Source organism: Haliotis cracherodii, unplaced genomic scaffold (genome assembly GCF_022045235.1).
Source record: "Haliotis cracherodii isolate W230 unplaced genomic scaffold, xgHalCrac1.p SCAF_3, whole genome shotgun sequence".
Lineage (NCBI taxonomy): Eukaryota > Metazoa > Mollusca > Gastropoda > Lepetellida > Haliotidae > Haliotis > Haliotis cracherodii.
This window is the reverse complement of record NW_027266286.1, coordinates 63,808,901-63,825,657: the sequence shown is the minus strand read 5'-3', so window position 1 is coordinate 63,825,657 and position 16,757 is coordinate 63,808,901. Positions and strand designations below refer to the sequence as shown.

At 40.3% G+C, this 16,757-nt stretch overlaps 1 protein-coding gene across 1 annotated transcript in view; it reads right to left on the bottom strand.

The window, feature by feature from the left end:
- The window catches only part of LOC139475607 (vitelline envelope sperm lysin receptor-like), a 46,129-nt gene that overhangs the window by 24,817 nt on the left and 4,555 nt on the right, over nt 1-16,757 (bottom strand). The window lies entirely within an intron of this gene.

The following is a 16,757-nucleotide window of genomic DNA, read 5'->3' as shown; positions in this document are numbered from 1 at the left end:
TGGAAAATATTTGTATTTTAAAATGTCGATAAACATTATTAATGTATTTTCAGATTTGCGAAGTTTATATCCAGTATTTGATGTGCGGAAAATCTAACATTTGTAACCTCCGGCTTACGACGCAATGGCATGTCCAAGAATCATACACCCCAGAGCCGCAAATGTGAACATACGTAATGTTTACCTCTATTCTACACTGAATTTGGAAACAACTCGATTCGGATTTGTCATTTGGAGGTATCAAATCACAGCCACCTATGACTGGAAGCGCCGATTTGACAATTGAATTACCGCCGAGTCAAAAGAAAAGTACTTTCTCAGCCATTGTCGGTAGGCAATTGTAAATAATTATATGTAGAATTATAGGGTATAAAGTGCAGATCTGGGGTTACTACAATATTGAAAGAATGATTGGCAATTCTTTTTTTAGAATGAAATCGACAGAGCGTGTAAGAACTTTTGGGGACGTCAGACAGCTTGCAATTAGGCGATTTTCTTTTGCCATTTATGACGTCACAAAACATATCGACGTAAAAACTGTTCATGTGCAAGAATATAAAGCGCCGCTATTTGTTCAAAGACAATTTTCGGAGTTTATGAACTACAAACAGCCCCGTGAAGATACGGGTTAGAATAGGTCTTCAGCCACCCATGCTTGCCGTAAAAGGCGACTATGCTTGTCGTAAGAGGCGACCAACGGGATCGGGTGGTCAGGCTAGCTGACTTGGTTAATGCATGACATCGATCCCAATTGCGTGTATTGATGCTCATGATATCAATCACGGGATAGTCTGGTCCAGACTCGATTATTTACAGACCGCCGTCATATAGCTGGGATATTGCTTAGTGCGGCGTTAAATAACAAACAAACGGTAAACTAAAAACAAACCAACGGCTTATGTCAAGACCTTCGCTAACCCCAAGGAGTTCGTGTTTACATTCATTTTTGTCATTTTTCAGCGTTCTGTTCCAAATTATATTTGCACGGTTATGTCTACAGGCAATGTAGTTCTAAATTGAAAACACAGGACGCTTACCTCAGTTATCATACCCAAGACTATTGTTCTGTCTGTCATTCCGTATTTTGTAACACCCTCAGGCTATACTTGACTATGTTCCTCATCCCATGCCTGCCACCTCCATGTTCTCAGACAATTCCGGTGTTCAGTGAATGTAACTAAAAAGCGCTGTTGAAGTTTGATAACATTTCAGCAAAAACTCATATTCACACAGTTTAAGAAATTACACCGCTGTGTTTGCAGATTCACAGCACATATCACATGGTTGTAACTCAGGGGGACAATTATTTGTAAGTCGTTTCCAGTGTAGTCTTCTAACACAGAATTAATCATAAATAAAGTTGTCACTTCAGTAGAATATAGGAACTTGTCTACGATGCAAAGGCGGGTGACAAACTAATTTTGTTAACATTTTAAAGTCATATTGCCAGTAGTTCAGTCATATCGTGACCAGATTTATCTTATGGTCATATGAGAGTATATTTATGATTATATCATATACGAAAACGACAAAACCTTCAATATCACGCTATTCCATTTTTTAATAACTTATTGTTACAATTCGTTCGACGGGTTAACTGTTACTAGTCGGATGTCTCAGTAGTCAGATAATGAAGTAGGCTTAATATGGTCCACACCCATATGTAAATGGAACTAACCAAAACTGTGGATATATTAGACAGATTTGGAAAGAATTGCTTTACTCAATTATGTCGATGGTTGGTTTGTTGTTTTATGCCGCACTCAGCAATGTTCCAGCTATATGACGGCGGTCTGCAAATAATCGAGTCTGAACCAGACAATCCAGTGATTGACATCATGAGCACGCAATTGGGATCTATGACATGCATCAACCAAGTCAGCTAGTCTGACATCCCGATCCCGCTAGTCGCCTCTTACAAGAATGGGTTGCTGGAGATCACGGGTCCAATAAATATTCCGAGCTTAAGTCTGTTGTCCATAATGTACTGCAGGCTATCGGTCCATGAGTGCAATAACTGATACTCACAAGTAATACCCCGTTCACATGCACAACATTTACTGACATAAGTAATTTTGCACATGTGTATATGTAAATTTACTATGCGTTCACATGAAAATTAATTAATGTGTGTAAATGAAGTATGTAAATGGTGTAAGGCACACATTCATCAGTCTTTTCACGAAGTTCAACACGAAAAGGTTGTTTTCCAAAAAAGTCAAATCAGAATAGAGTTACGTCACAGAAATCTTCACATGAAGCAAAATGTGTTTGATTTAATCTCTACATAATTTTTGCACTCCTTGAAACCCAAAGGAAACACTCTCCACCCACCTCTGAATGTGCGCATTAAAGTCGGCATTGCTGTGTACTGAACAGCGTCAACTTCAGAATAGACAAGTGTGGCCGATTTGTTTGGTGTTGGCAAATCAACAGATATATTAATTAGATTTTCCTTTGTCACTGGCGTAAACCCTGTCCATGACAACACTGTGATATATTGCTAGTTGTTGTACTGTCCTTTGACGACAGTTTTTTATATATGCTATGACTTGTTCAAGTCACGATATGGCTGAAAAATTGCCGATGTGACTTTACATATGAGTTAATAACTCACCCACTCACTCCAATGGCAACATGTACATCCAGCGCAAATATGCTATTGTGTACATTTACATTTGCATCTGCTCCAGATAAGAGCAAATTGACTCCTGGTGTAAATATAACAAGTATACTCACGTATGTATATCAACACAAGTGTGCAAATATATACACGTATGTATAGAGGTGCATGTGAACAGGGTATAAGACCCCGTTCACATGCACAACATTTACTAACGTAAGTATTTATACACATATGTAACTATACATACGTGTGTACATGTAAATTTACTATGCGTTCACATGAAAAGCATCTTAGGTGTATGAATAAAGTATGTAAATTGTGTAAGGCACACATATTCGTCAGTCTGCTCACGACTTTCAACACAAAAAAGGTTTTCCAATCAAAGTTGAATGAGAAGAGAGTTACTTCACCGAAAATTTCGCGTGAAGCAACATGTGTTTGATTTAATTTTGACTCCTCGAAACCAAAAGAATAGACCGTCCGCTCAACTCTGTATATACGCATAAAAGTTGGCAACTGTTGACAATTTGTTTGGTGTTAGCAAAAGATCAGATATTAATTATATCATCGGAATCCTCTTACATTGACATACACGTTCACATTGCAACATATACACACAGCGCAAATTTACATTACATTTGCACCTGCTCCGGACAAGATGCAAATTTGCTCCTGGTGTAAATATACACATATGAGTAAACGCGTTCAGATGACAAGTATACTCACGTATGCACACATATACACACATGTATAGAGACGCATGTGAACGGGGTATAAGACGTTGAAAAATAAATGTACATCACGATCAACAAGGTCTGTACAACATCAACATTTCCAGATTATATGAGTGAGTTAGTGAGTTAATATTTAAAGTCACATCGGCAATATTTTAGCCATATCGTGACTAAAGCAATTTATACATTAAAAAACATTAATTTAGACTACATAAAATCTGTCAGCAAAGGACAGTAAAATTACTAGACTTATCACAGATATCAATTTTTAAAATTAGTATGTGACCATAAAAAGCTATTACTAACAAGAACAATACGTTGTAAAAACGGGCTATAGATCGCCAGCAACTGAAGGTAGATCACCATACTAGGGACCATGGGGACTTATAGTACCTTTGCTACCTACCTTTGCCTCAGATTGATGTATTGCCGGTACTGCATTGTACCTTTCAATATATTATTCTAATTTCACAATACAGTATTCATATGGAAGTAGTAAATGAAATTCATTGAAAACACATTGTTTGCACTACAATTTGATTAAAAGTACATAATCGGTTGAAACGTTTAAATAGCACTGTACTTTTGCAGTGGCGTTTAATAATTGTGTGAGGACTGGAACCAGATATACCAGTATCTAGACGAATTTGTGAGAGTGAGTGAGTGAGTGGGTGAGTGACAGTGAGGTTTAACGCCGTTTTTAACAGTATTCTAGTTATATCACGGCGTGTGGGAGGACAGCCCGAAGTGATGCAGGTCACAGACGTTTACCACTTCGGTCAACCCACGAGCACGGGTATGGTGCTGACAAACCTAGAAACATAATCGGGGCGAACTGGGACTCGAACCCACAATCATAGGGACGCAACTCTTCACAACGAAACGCGGCGCCTTAGCCTTAGTCGTACCCCCCCCCCCCCCCACCCCCCCCCCCCCCCCCCCCCCCCCCCCCCCCCCCCCCCCCCTCCCCCCTCCGGCGAATTACAAACCGCTGTGTACTTCTTACTTGCGCTTCACAAAACTATTATTGTGGCATATTCTCATTCTCTCGAGGCCAACCTCGAGATAAAGGTACAAAATTATATTGCAAAGTCAAAGCTGGGAACCAAGTCTGAGTCCAACGTTGAGATGCGCCATGTAGTTTTATAACGGATTCGAGATAAGCGGGCAAATGTATACGTATTAATATGGTGAGGCGGTCGTGACCGGAGAATAGTTTCGATATATCGGTACATTCGAGATAACGGGGTTCGACTGGACTGGTTATGACCCTGAACAATATCGGTCATAAGATTCGCCGACGTCAGAAATTTTGCATCTCTATCGCAGGAACCAGCATATACATTGGACAACCAGTGGCTGCACGTTAACCATCCATCAGTGCTGTGGGGTATGCGATTTGTTATAAAGCGAGACAGCCGACATTTAATGTCGTATGTCTTGTGTAATGAATTGTCGCATGAATATTAATATAGCGTATTGCAGTGCCGTAGCCAGCCGGTTGCCCCCCTGGATTTTTTATAGAAAACATTTTTCCTTGTGAAAGTTAACTTGAATAAGGAATGAATATTATTTGGCCCCCCTGTCAAAAAAAGTTAACTACGGCCTTGCTATTGTCAAACGTTTTGCGACACCTATGAAATTTTTTGTAGATACGTTTTGTTCGAAATGAGCAGCAAGCCTTATGATGTGATTGATAATTGAACATTTTGGCGTTTGTTTCAAGTTTGTCTCACCTACACATGTTCGCCGTCCCTCGTCCATCCGCTCTGACGCAACTGTGAGTCTGGCCGTGGGATAGCGATAAATGGTTGGGATTCCTCCACGTGCTCTGCGTGCAACACGTGCGCTGATGTTAATTGCAAAGTGATGGCGCAATAAAGATGTGAAGCATTTTTAACACGCTACATCTGGCCTCTCATTTGCAGATCAAATCCCTTGGGCTTTGACACCATCAAGGTAAAACAACAAGTCAATACTTTCTATCACACAAAGGAAACCTACAAAGTGGGATTAATGAAACCGTTACCTTTCATATTTCAGAATGGATAAAACAACATTTTCAACTGATAAAGAGAAAAAAATAGGATTAATTACCTTTCGCTCCCTGGAAATAGGAAAATCTTCGATTATTGTTCATTTGAACAGGTAGATTATTCCATATCCAAACGGGTGAGTGAGTGAGTGACTCATTATTCAACGTCGCATCAGCAAAATATCGGTTTTTGTACGACGGCAGCATAATTCAACTGAGGAACAAATAATCGAGTTTGTATTAAATCTTTTACGTAATCCAAAATTGAAAGAACTGTTTTTAAATTAGATTTTGTCTATTTTACTATGACTCATTCCTGCAACAGTTGTTTGTTTGTTTGATGTTTAACGCCACAATCAGCAATATTCCAGCTATATGACGGCGGTCTGTAAATAATAGAGTCTAGACCAGACAATCCAGTGATTGATATCCTGAGCATCAATCCACGTAATTTTGATACGATGACAAGCCTCAACCAAATCAGCGAGCCTAACCTCCCGATCCCGTTAGTCGCCTTTAACGACAAGCATAGTCGCCTTTTACGGCAAGCATGGGTTGCCGAAGACCTATTCTACCCCGGATCTTCACGGGTCTGTTATAGAATGAATCGGAAAGAGTCAGTGATGAAGTTTAGTTTGCGCGTCGTATACAATGAAAATGTTCGAATCCCGGTTCCACTCGATTATATTTCTAGCTAGGTTTGTCGGATTTACTTCATTTCTAAAATCTGTGAATATGGAGCACACAGCAACATGCCTCTTTGGCAAACCATTGCAGTTTCGGCAACATTGATTACATGTCTTCAAATGGTTTCATAAAAATCTATCATTGCACCCTGTGAGTGGGACAAACAAACCACGTCCTGTACACAGTTTAGGTGCAAAGCGATTCCGCCCTCACTGGTTCTTTGTACAGCCATTTTATCACAAGTGTCAAGGTTGAACGGTCTTCTTGGTTGAAAAGGCCAGTTTATCCTGTAACATTAGAATGGCGTGCTTAAAACGTAAGGATGCGAGGTCCTAATTATTTGTGTACTGACTTACCTCGTTACCGCAGTAGGGGACGGGAGCGCGGAATGTGGAAAATCAAGAGTGTTCCAGTTGCGCCAAGATTTACATTTAGTCATTAGTTTGGTTAAAGGCTTTTGTTATCAGTTAAGACATTTTACATGTGGTTATAAGAGTAATGATACATGTGTACCTGGCTTAGGGTTATGTCATGTTTGCCTTAAATGAAACGCAAAAACAGGGGAATAGTACGCCGGACAGAGCAAGGACCCTAATTGGAGGGAATCTGCGATCTGAACACACACAGCAGATCCTGGTACGACCAAGGGATACAACCATTTGGTCACTCGTATCCCTGTAGGTATTAGTTGTGTCAGGGGTTTGCATTCATTCAAATGAAATATTTCACGCATTTCAGTTAGCTTGAAAAATCTACGGATACAACATAATTCCAATATTCGCAGTCATGTGGCAGTTACATGCATTGACATGTGCACCACCATTTCGACAATATTGTCGTTTTGCAAACAAATATATATTCCCGCTTTCGCTCGTTTAGATACGTTTTGAAATACACTCGTTGTAATAAAATTGATATCTAACGGGACTCGTTCAGTAACCTATATAAATATCGTTGACTTTATCTACATGCTTCTTGCCTGTTCGACTGCCCGAAGACCGCCTCCATGGTCTAATGGTAGAGCCTCCGCCCGGAGAGCGGAAGGTCCGGGTTTCGATCCCCGGCCGCGTCAAGCAAAAAAACGTTAAAAGATGGTACTTGTTGTTACCCTGTCTGGCGCTCGGTATTAAGGGGCTAAAACAATGACTGGTCGGCTCGGAGTTCGTATACTGTGTCTGAGTGGGGTATTCATGTTAAACTGCGGCATGGTATCTCAGTGAGCTATCACTATAAATCGGCATCAGTCCGGACTAGTACAAGCACCCCCCCACACACGTGCATGCATGTCGCGATATAAGTACAATAATCTTGGACGCGACGTCAAACCCCATTTCACCTCACCACCTCGACTGTCCCAGATCAATGTACGTTCAATAAGGGCCACATAATCTCTATACTATAGCTTATTTACACAGAGTGCATATGTCCACATACCTATGCACAGTAGTTCATATAAACGAGCATTTAACTAGTATACCTTCACTTCAGTTGATCTTGATATTATACAATGATTTGTTTTTTTGTTGTTTAACGCCACACTCAGCAATATTCCAGCTATATGAAGGCGGTCTGTAAATAATCGGTTCTGGACTAGACAATCCAGTGATTGATGTGATGAACATCGATCCACGCAATTGGGATACGATGACGTGCATTAACCAAGTCAGCGAGCCTGACCACCCGATCCCGTTAGTCGTCTCTTACGACAAGCATAGTCGCCTTTTACGGCAAGCATGGGTTGCTGAAGACCTTAGTCTACCCCGCATCTTCAAGGGTCTATGATTAAATGAATCGGACAGTGTCAGTGATGAGGTTTAGTTTGCATGTCGTGTACAATGTAAATGTTCATCGATCTGGTCCAACATGCCCGCAACTTCATGTTCACCAGTAACGGAATTAGTGAATGATTTGTTGAGGGTAACATGACCGTCCGGGGCTAGATAGGAGCCCGAGGCTTCCTTGACAGCTGATGAATCAGGTTACTACCAAAAAATGTACACCTTACGATTAGAGCCAGCACCAAAGCATTTTCTCCCCGTGAAGATCTGGGTTAGAATTCGTCTTCACAGACGATGTTTTTCGTGAAAGGTGACTAACGGGATCGGATGGTCAAGGTCGCTGACTTGGTTGCTGCATGTCTTGGCCTAGACGCGGTTATTTACAGATCTTATACTTTTCGATCTCACTGTTTCGTCATTAATGTTCCTGAACTACTGTAATCCTTTGTGATAATCCGATTATAGGTAATCCTGATTCGATTTGGTAATTATTTGTGGTCCTCTGTAAATAATTGTCAGGTCGGTTACACATGATTATATAACACGAAACCGACATGACTAAATACTTTATTTTTCATATGTGATCCTGACAAACTTATACGGTTACCGTTGTCTTTACACGAGCAGCCCCAGTTTCCTCAGTTAACCTAATCCATGTTCCGACTATGTTGTCGTGAATGTGTATCGTTTGTTTGTTTGTTCGTTGTTTATTGTTTAACGCCGCACTCAGCAATATTTCACCTATATGACGGCGGTCTGTAAATAATCGAGTCTGGACCAGACACTCCAATGATTAATATCATGTGCATCGATCCGCGCAATTTGGATCGATGACATGCATCCATCAAGTCAGCGAGCCTGACCACCCGTTCCCGTCAGTTGCCTTTTACGACAAGCATAGACGCCTTTTACGGCAAGCATGGGTTGCTGAAGACCTGTTCTACCCCGGATCTTCACGGGCCTGTTTGAACATATCACCGCTCAATCTCTTGTTTTTACCAGAAAGTCATCACCAAAAGTCATGCACCAACATTAACATCAGCGTTCCATATCTACTCGGAGGATCATCAGTCAACATATACAGTCAAGATAGACGTTTAATATACACGCTACCTTTAATTGTACAGTGGTCATTCGTTTGTCTTACGACTCGTCAAGATTCCGGGGTAGAATAGGTCTTCAGCAACCCATGCTTGCCGTAAAAGGTGACTCTGCTTGTCGTAAAAGGCGACTAACGGCACCGGGTGGTCAGGCTCGCTGACGTGGTTGATGCATGTCATCGATCCCAATTGCGTGGATCGATGCTCATGATATTAATCACTGGATTGTTTGGTCCAGACTCGATTATTTACAGACCGCCGTCATATAGCTTGAATATTGCTGAGTGCGGCGTTAAACAACAAACCAACGAATCATTTGTTTTACAGTCCATGAAGCATTCTATTTTACCTTCCGACCAGCTCTTACTGTGGTGCTATAGCCCCCAGTGAAGCAAGTTTAGATTTTCAATCAGTGTATTTTCCCTCTCACAGGGGATCATTGTCAATTTAAAAATACTCTGAGTATATATGGTAAAGGAAATGTTTGCCAGCAGCAGTAAATACATTAAGAAATAAACAGCTTATAAAAATGTGCTTGTTACCTCTTTCATATACATATTTGAAGTGTCACTCATCAGCCCATGTAAGTTCACTCCATTTGGGTCGTGGCCTCGGTTTTTTTGTATATTTATAGGGTTACATTGTACTATAACAAGAAATTTCAATATTGAAACCCTTGATAATTTGACGCAATAACAAAGAGTCACGCCGTTGTGTTTACAGGGAATACAACATAATCTATAATTTCACACGTATCTTAAACGAGGTTTAAGATCTTAATAGCAACTGAAAACAGGACACATCTAGTCCAAACGACTGCCGCGAGAAAGGCAGGAAATCAAAATAAAGTTCTTGGAATTACAAGCAATTTCTCGTCAAAATAACATTGACTGAACTTAATGGGACTAAATCAGAGACGCGCTGTTGTATTGTTCATGTATTAAAAATAACCTATCACAGATGACCGCGTGACATAACTATTGATCGCTGGCTTCACTCCGGGAAAACCATTCTTTCTTCAATATCCCGCATGCAGCAACGAGGCAAAGTTTTGAAAACAACATTAAAAAAATATGTTATCATTGGACAATGTCCAGTGACGATATTATTGTATAGATAATCACGCCAGTAATGTTCGTCAAATTTGACACATCTTGTTGAGGCAAGGGAGTTAACTGACTATAAAGGTACAGTTTCCACCCTTGTCGAACTTGGCTGGAAATAGTGAGTTATATGTTGGCTGGACTAACGAATGTATGCATAGTCCAATCAAATTCTTATACCGAAATCGACACTCGGTTCATAAACAACATGGCGACTGCCGAGCAGATTTTGGTCGATTGCAGGATTTGCAGAGCATGTGTACTGTAAACTGGGCGTGAACACATGTTTTCCAAATCGTTTCATGTTTTTAATCAAGGTGCACAAGTGATTTGATGTACTTTGCGAGGTATGACCTATTTTAATACAAAAAGACCTTGATTATCGATCAGATAGTTTTAACTGGGCGCCGCCATTTTGTTTGAAAGGCAAGTGATATGAGAGATGAAATCTGATTGGTCAGTAGGAGAGACATAGAAGAGACGTATACTCGGACCCCATGGTACCGCGGCATTCATCGTATCGCGGCATTTGTGATTTCCGATAGTTCACGCGGGACACGCCTCTTAGCGGCTGTCTATTAATGCAAATCAGTAGCCAGGAAGTGCTCACTTCGTAAACAATTTCAATTTCCTCGGAATGTTCCGTCTGCTGTAAGTAAGGAGTTATTAATCCGTTGATACATATTTCTGGCATCTGTTGTAATATTGCCTTACCCCCATCTATCAATGGCCAACGATATAACCCGCATTTCCCCAAGTAAACTTTCTCTATCGACCTGAACTAGATCATCTGCATATTCATGGCGACTAATGGGGTAACGGAAGTTACGTAGTCCGCACATTTTTTCCCGCTCTGTGCCCAGAATCTATTGGGAGATCATAAGGGCCATAATGCCAAACTTAGAAGTACGTTCTTCACTAGTAACCAAAAGATAAATACATACTTTGGGCATACTAGGAGTGCTTTTTATATATTTATTGTTGACATTTAACATTTTTCCATTTTGTGACAAATTATTGTCATCCAATTATTTTTAAACAATCTTAAAATATCATTTCTGATATTTTGATGTTGACTTATAAAAATATTTTTCTCTTACTTTTCGGTAAATATGCATTGAATACCTATTGCTGATAACACATTTAGAATTTTACTTGTGCTGTCTTTGCACTTGTCTGGACAAATCACTGATGTCTGGCATGATCATACCAAGTGGTTGGTAGAATTATGTCCTCTTTTTGTCCAATTCGGACCTCCATACACAACTTTTCTCTGTACCGCGATACGATGGAGTTCTCTCCCTTTTCAAACAGAGCGCGAGGCCCGGCTTTAAATCGGAGCTACTAATGTAAATAATGAACTTTTATCAGTAAAATATGCATTGTTTGATAAAATAAATGATATCTGATACAGAGAACACGAATAAACATAAAGGTTAGTGAGTGCATGTTTTTCCGTTTAGCGTACATGACAAGTACCGCGATACCCCGAGGTTGCAGGCTAACTTGTAATCGCCACTGGTGGCGCTACGATCGAGCCTCGACATTCAAGCCTGGTTCGGCAAGGGTTGGAAACTGGACTTTTACAGTCAGTTACCTCATTTTCCTAGGAAAGATGAATTTGACATTGTCTTACTTTACCTTTAATAGCATACATTGGAAGCCCGAGCATAAACAACATGACCATTGACACACACCTTATGACGACGTACGTATCTGATATTACACTAGCATCAATTCAATATCAGTTTTATGTACCGACTGAAATGATTTTCAATTGGCCCGAGGTTTACTGTTAAACTTGAAATTATTTCACAAGGGACATAAACTTTATATAAAGTTGAAGAGAGTCTTATATTCTATTTATGACTAAAGATATAATTTGATGAGCAATCAACAAAAATAGCTTCAGTACCGTCCATTTTGCAACGTTGTAAACCAAACCATAGCGTACAAGTAGTTTCAGTTCAAATTTTCTCCCCCATGACATATAAACGATAAAATGATGTTTTGTTGTCGAAACTGAGAAAACGCTAATTTAACAGTCGAGATTAAATTGACCACCATCTCTCGGAGTCCAGTTAACTGGTACCCAAAGCACAAGTGAGTGGTAGACTAGACGAATCTTGACACGCTGCAGACAGGGCTGTCCAATTTGGCATCTAACATTCCGCCAAAATGATGTTTTGTTGTCGAAACTGAGAAAACGCTAATTTAACAGTCGAGATTAAATTGACCACCATCTCTCGGAGTCCAGTTAACTGGTACCCAAAGCACAAGTGAGTGGTAGACTAGACGAATCTTGACACGCTGCAGACAGGGCTGTCCAATTTGGCATCTAACATTCCGTTAAGAGGCCTTAGGGTGCAAGTGCACACTATACAAATATAAGAAATATATGCCCCGGTACGTTTTACCCCTTGGGTAAAACAATGTATAAACACATGTATGGAATGCAGCAGAATACACCATATATGTTTGCACAACTCCACGTTAAATACATAATCACATGTTATGTGCATGTAAGCATTGTTACCCCTTGCCACCCCCTGTCAATATTAACGTCAATAAGATACGCCTGTGTACCTTTTCCATTCCAATAAAGACATTTATGTTCTGAAATTAACGCATGTTAAAATCTGCATTCACAAAATAGACATATTTTATTCGTTCACTGTGTTTACATGTTCACCGTGTTTACCCGCTTACTTTTTTAACTCGCTCACCGTCTTCACATGCTTGGTGTGTTTACTTGCTTGGTGTGTTTACATGCCTGGTGTGGTTATATACTTGGTGTGTTTACATGCTTGGTGTGTTTACTCCATCGCGGTGATTGATGACAAAAAAAACTAATTTCCGTGTACCGAATGTAAAGAGTGTCTGGACTTCGTCTAGTTTTCTGCAACTGTGCCCTACAGTGTCTGTGTGTTTGTGTTCGTGCGTGCGTGTGGTGTGTGCGTGTGCTCAAGCGTGCGTGTTGTGTGTGCGCGTGTGTGTGGGAAAGGGTATGTGTGTGAAGTGTCAGTATTTCCCATATTCATGAGTGAGTGAGTTAGTGTGCGAGTGAGTGAGGTATTTATGCTATCAATATCAAAAGCAGGACAGGCAACGCCAAGATTGAACCTTGTTGCCTTGAATTGAATCGTAGGGGAGACTAACTGTAACATTGCTGCAACGCTCTTAAAAGTAAGCTGAGGTGAGGTGAGCTGAAAAGGGGTTAAACGTCGCGTTCAAGATTATTGCACTTATTCAGCGACTTGCATAGACATTGGTATATACGCGTGCGGGCGTGTGGCTAATTGTACTGGTCCGGCCTAATGCCGATTTTACTCCGAGCCGATCAGTCCTTGTTTCAGCCTCTTTATGCCGAACGCAAGGCAAAGTAACAAGTGGTACGTCTTTTAACGGACACAAGACCACGGAGGCGTCCCTTATAGGTAAGCGGAAATACGACGCAAAATCACTGAAACAGAGTGTCCTTTCTTGGCACATTAAGGAGAAGCGTATCGTCTCACTATGAATTGTTCTGAGTGTAGCCATGTAGGTATATATGGCCTGCAGAAGAATGTCATGTTTAAAGCTGGAGCTAAAAAGGGACATCTGTATTTAAGGGACCTAATATTAATTTTAACGGGAATGGGCAATGAGGACATGGGTTGGTGAAACAGAATAACAGATCTGACTGGGATCATAAAATACAGACATCTTGTGAAATACGTCATGAAGATTGGTACGTTGAAGAATCCATTTAATGGCTGTACTCCCTCGTGACAAAACAAATACCGATATAAATGTGTCCTTGTCCTTTGTAATTCAACAAATTATAGGTTTCTAAAACTATAATCCAGCTGGTCTCCGTATTGTGTTCTATGATGGAAGTGTTTCTTTGGAAGTAAGGAACTGATGGATCAGTTGTCGGATTTATTACTTATAAACATTGACTGTAACCATCATTTGTATCGTTTACCCACATTTTTGTCCTGTTTTTGTTAATCTGTTCGTAAAGCATGTTGCGTTTCGAATAATTTACTTTCTTCTTCTTTTGCGTTCAAATTGGACAGGTGTTGCAGCTCACTGAATGTTTTGTTCTCGACAACAGAACTATTGATTTCTTGTCCAGAACACTTATAAACGAAACCATGGGACAGAAGTTTTTCATATTATTAAAATGCACAGTAACTTGATATCCAATCGCAAAACTTCTCAAATGCAATGTTCGTGTTACCTCAGTTAATCAGAGACTTGCATTTAAATAACTTATTATCCGCCCGTTTCTGTGGCGATGAATTGTCAAAGAAAGACTTTCTTTTATGTTCCGTCACTTATTTAAAACGATTGCAAGCTAATAGAACATCGTGGCACTTGAAGAACCTTCACGTATTATCTGTTGTCATATAGGATCCAGTGGGTAAAATGGGAGAAAACCTGTGGTGGTTTTAATTTACATCAAAGGTAATTGTCGAAAATAGAAAGCCTTGAACTTCATTCTAGTAATTGGTATTCTATTGATGCTAAATAATGCAAAGCAATACAACAATTTTAAATTGTTATTTTTAGGATGTTTGTATGTTGTTTTACGCTGCAGTTAGCAATAATCCAGCTATATCACGGGGAGTTGTGCATTCTTCAATGTGGGCCGGACAGACCAATGGTTCATACAAGAGTCGCGGTTGCACCCTGTTGGGTGGCACCTATAGTATTTAATTTTATAATATGTATAATTTATACAGAGGGATCTCAGCGATAGGGGTATATATTGTGAATCTGTGCAAATAGAATAGGAATGAGCGATCTCGGCGCTACTCTCACGGGTATTTCAGTTGTATCCCGACATGTCAACGTTATCGAGGTGGAATGCCTGTAATGAAGCAGGTCCTCTATTAGTCTGTCTTACAGACCCTGATACATTTATATCAACTACAGCCCATGCAAGTCTATAATTTTTGGCAAGTCTAGATTTACTGCAGTATCTGAAAATGAAGAGAATCACTGGGCTCCCTTTTTATTAGATTTTTATTAAGATAACTGAACAACTGTTTTTTTCTGTACGATATGTTCATTTCAGAGACTATATGTTAGTCTAGTCCTCTATGTGTAGAAGTTTAAGATTGCCCTAGTGCTACGTTTGTTTGTTTCTTTGTTGTTTAACGTCGCGCTCATCGCTTTTACAGATATATGACGGCGGTCTGTTGATAATCGAAACGGGACCAGACATTCCAGTGATTGACATTATGAGCATTGATCATGCATAATTGGGATACAGTGTCATCCTTCAACCAAGTCAGCGAGCCTGACCACCAGATCCCGTTTGTCGACTCTTACGGCAAGAATAGTTGTTTCTTACAACAAGCATGGGTTGCTTAAGACCTATTTTTACCCGGATCTTCTCGGGTGTCTTAGTGATAAGACCGCTTTGTGGAACAGGCATATGCTCAGGGCAACACAACTACACGAGGGTCACGAGGGGTTAGATTTGAATTTGCAGAGATAATTTGAACATTTCTGTCATAAACGTGAGGTGTTTCTGTCTAGATTTTCAATAATGGTAGTATGGAACGCGGTAACTATCATAAAGCCTATAAAATAATTCGCGAGCCGATTCTCCTTTGATAATGATCACCGTTGGTTACATTTCACTTCCATTAAGCGCAAAAATCTCCGCTGTCACGTTTTCGCTGGCGATTTTCCCTTTAAGTGCCGAAGGCATGAACTAACTATCAAATCGATTTGTCATACTCGAACAATTTGTGCTGTGAATAAAATGTCGCATTCTTTTTATAGTATTTGGAGGCATTCCGCCCAGTAATGTTTAATATGAGATCCACATTTTACTATGCTATGCAGTCTCTCATTGCTTGACGCATACGGACTAAAAGCATTACGCTGTTCCCCCGAGTCCTGACAATTATAAAGAATTCCTTCTCAAGAAATAATAAAATGTTCAATGGACAAAGGAGACTCGTATGAATAAATGAATGCGTTTCATAAAATTGGAATTACAAGACAAGAAACAGTGATTTAACTGTTATCATTTAGCTTCACACGTCATTAAGCAATACATGAAGGTTTGGGTGTCGCTGTTAGCATGGATCTGTTGGGTCAATCTGGAGTGTGGAACGAAGTTTAAAGATACACATCTGATATGACCAGTTCTCCAATGCCACGTATTTGTAATGTGAGAGAATGAGCGTTTGCGAAGGAATCGGCAGCACATGTTGTTATTCTGGAGCGACTTTAATCAGTATTTCAGTTATATCACGGCGGGTCAGCTTGAAGTGGAAGTTCTTGAAGTGATGCAGGTCTGAGACATTTACCACTTTGGTGAAACCCACGAATTCGGGTATGGTGCTGACAACCTAAAAGCATAATCGAGGCGAATGGGGAATTCGAACCCCAAATCAAAGGTTTCCGGCGCGCATGAGGGATGCATGGCGATTGCAGCAGTGCCTTAGACAACCGGAACATCCGGGTACAAAAAGTTCTGACCTCAACCCTCTTGTTTGTCTGTTTGCTTTTAACGCCGCTATGAGCAATATTTCAGCTATATGACATCGGTCTGTTATATTCGACTCGGTGCCAGACAATCCACTGACTGACATCATCAGCATCGATCTACGCAATTTGGAGACACTGTCATGAATCAACCAAGTCAGCAAGCCTGACCATGCGATCCAGTTAGTCGCCTCTTACGACA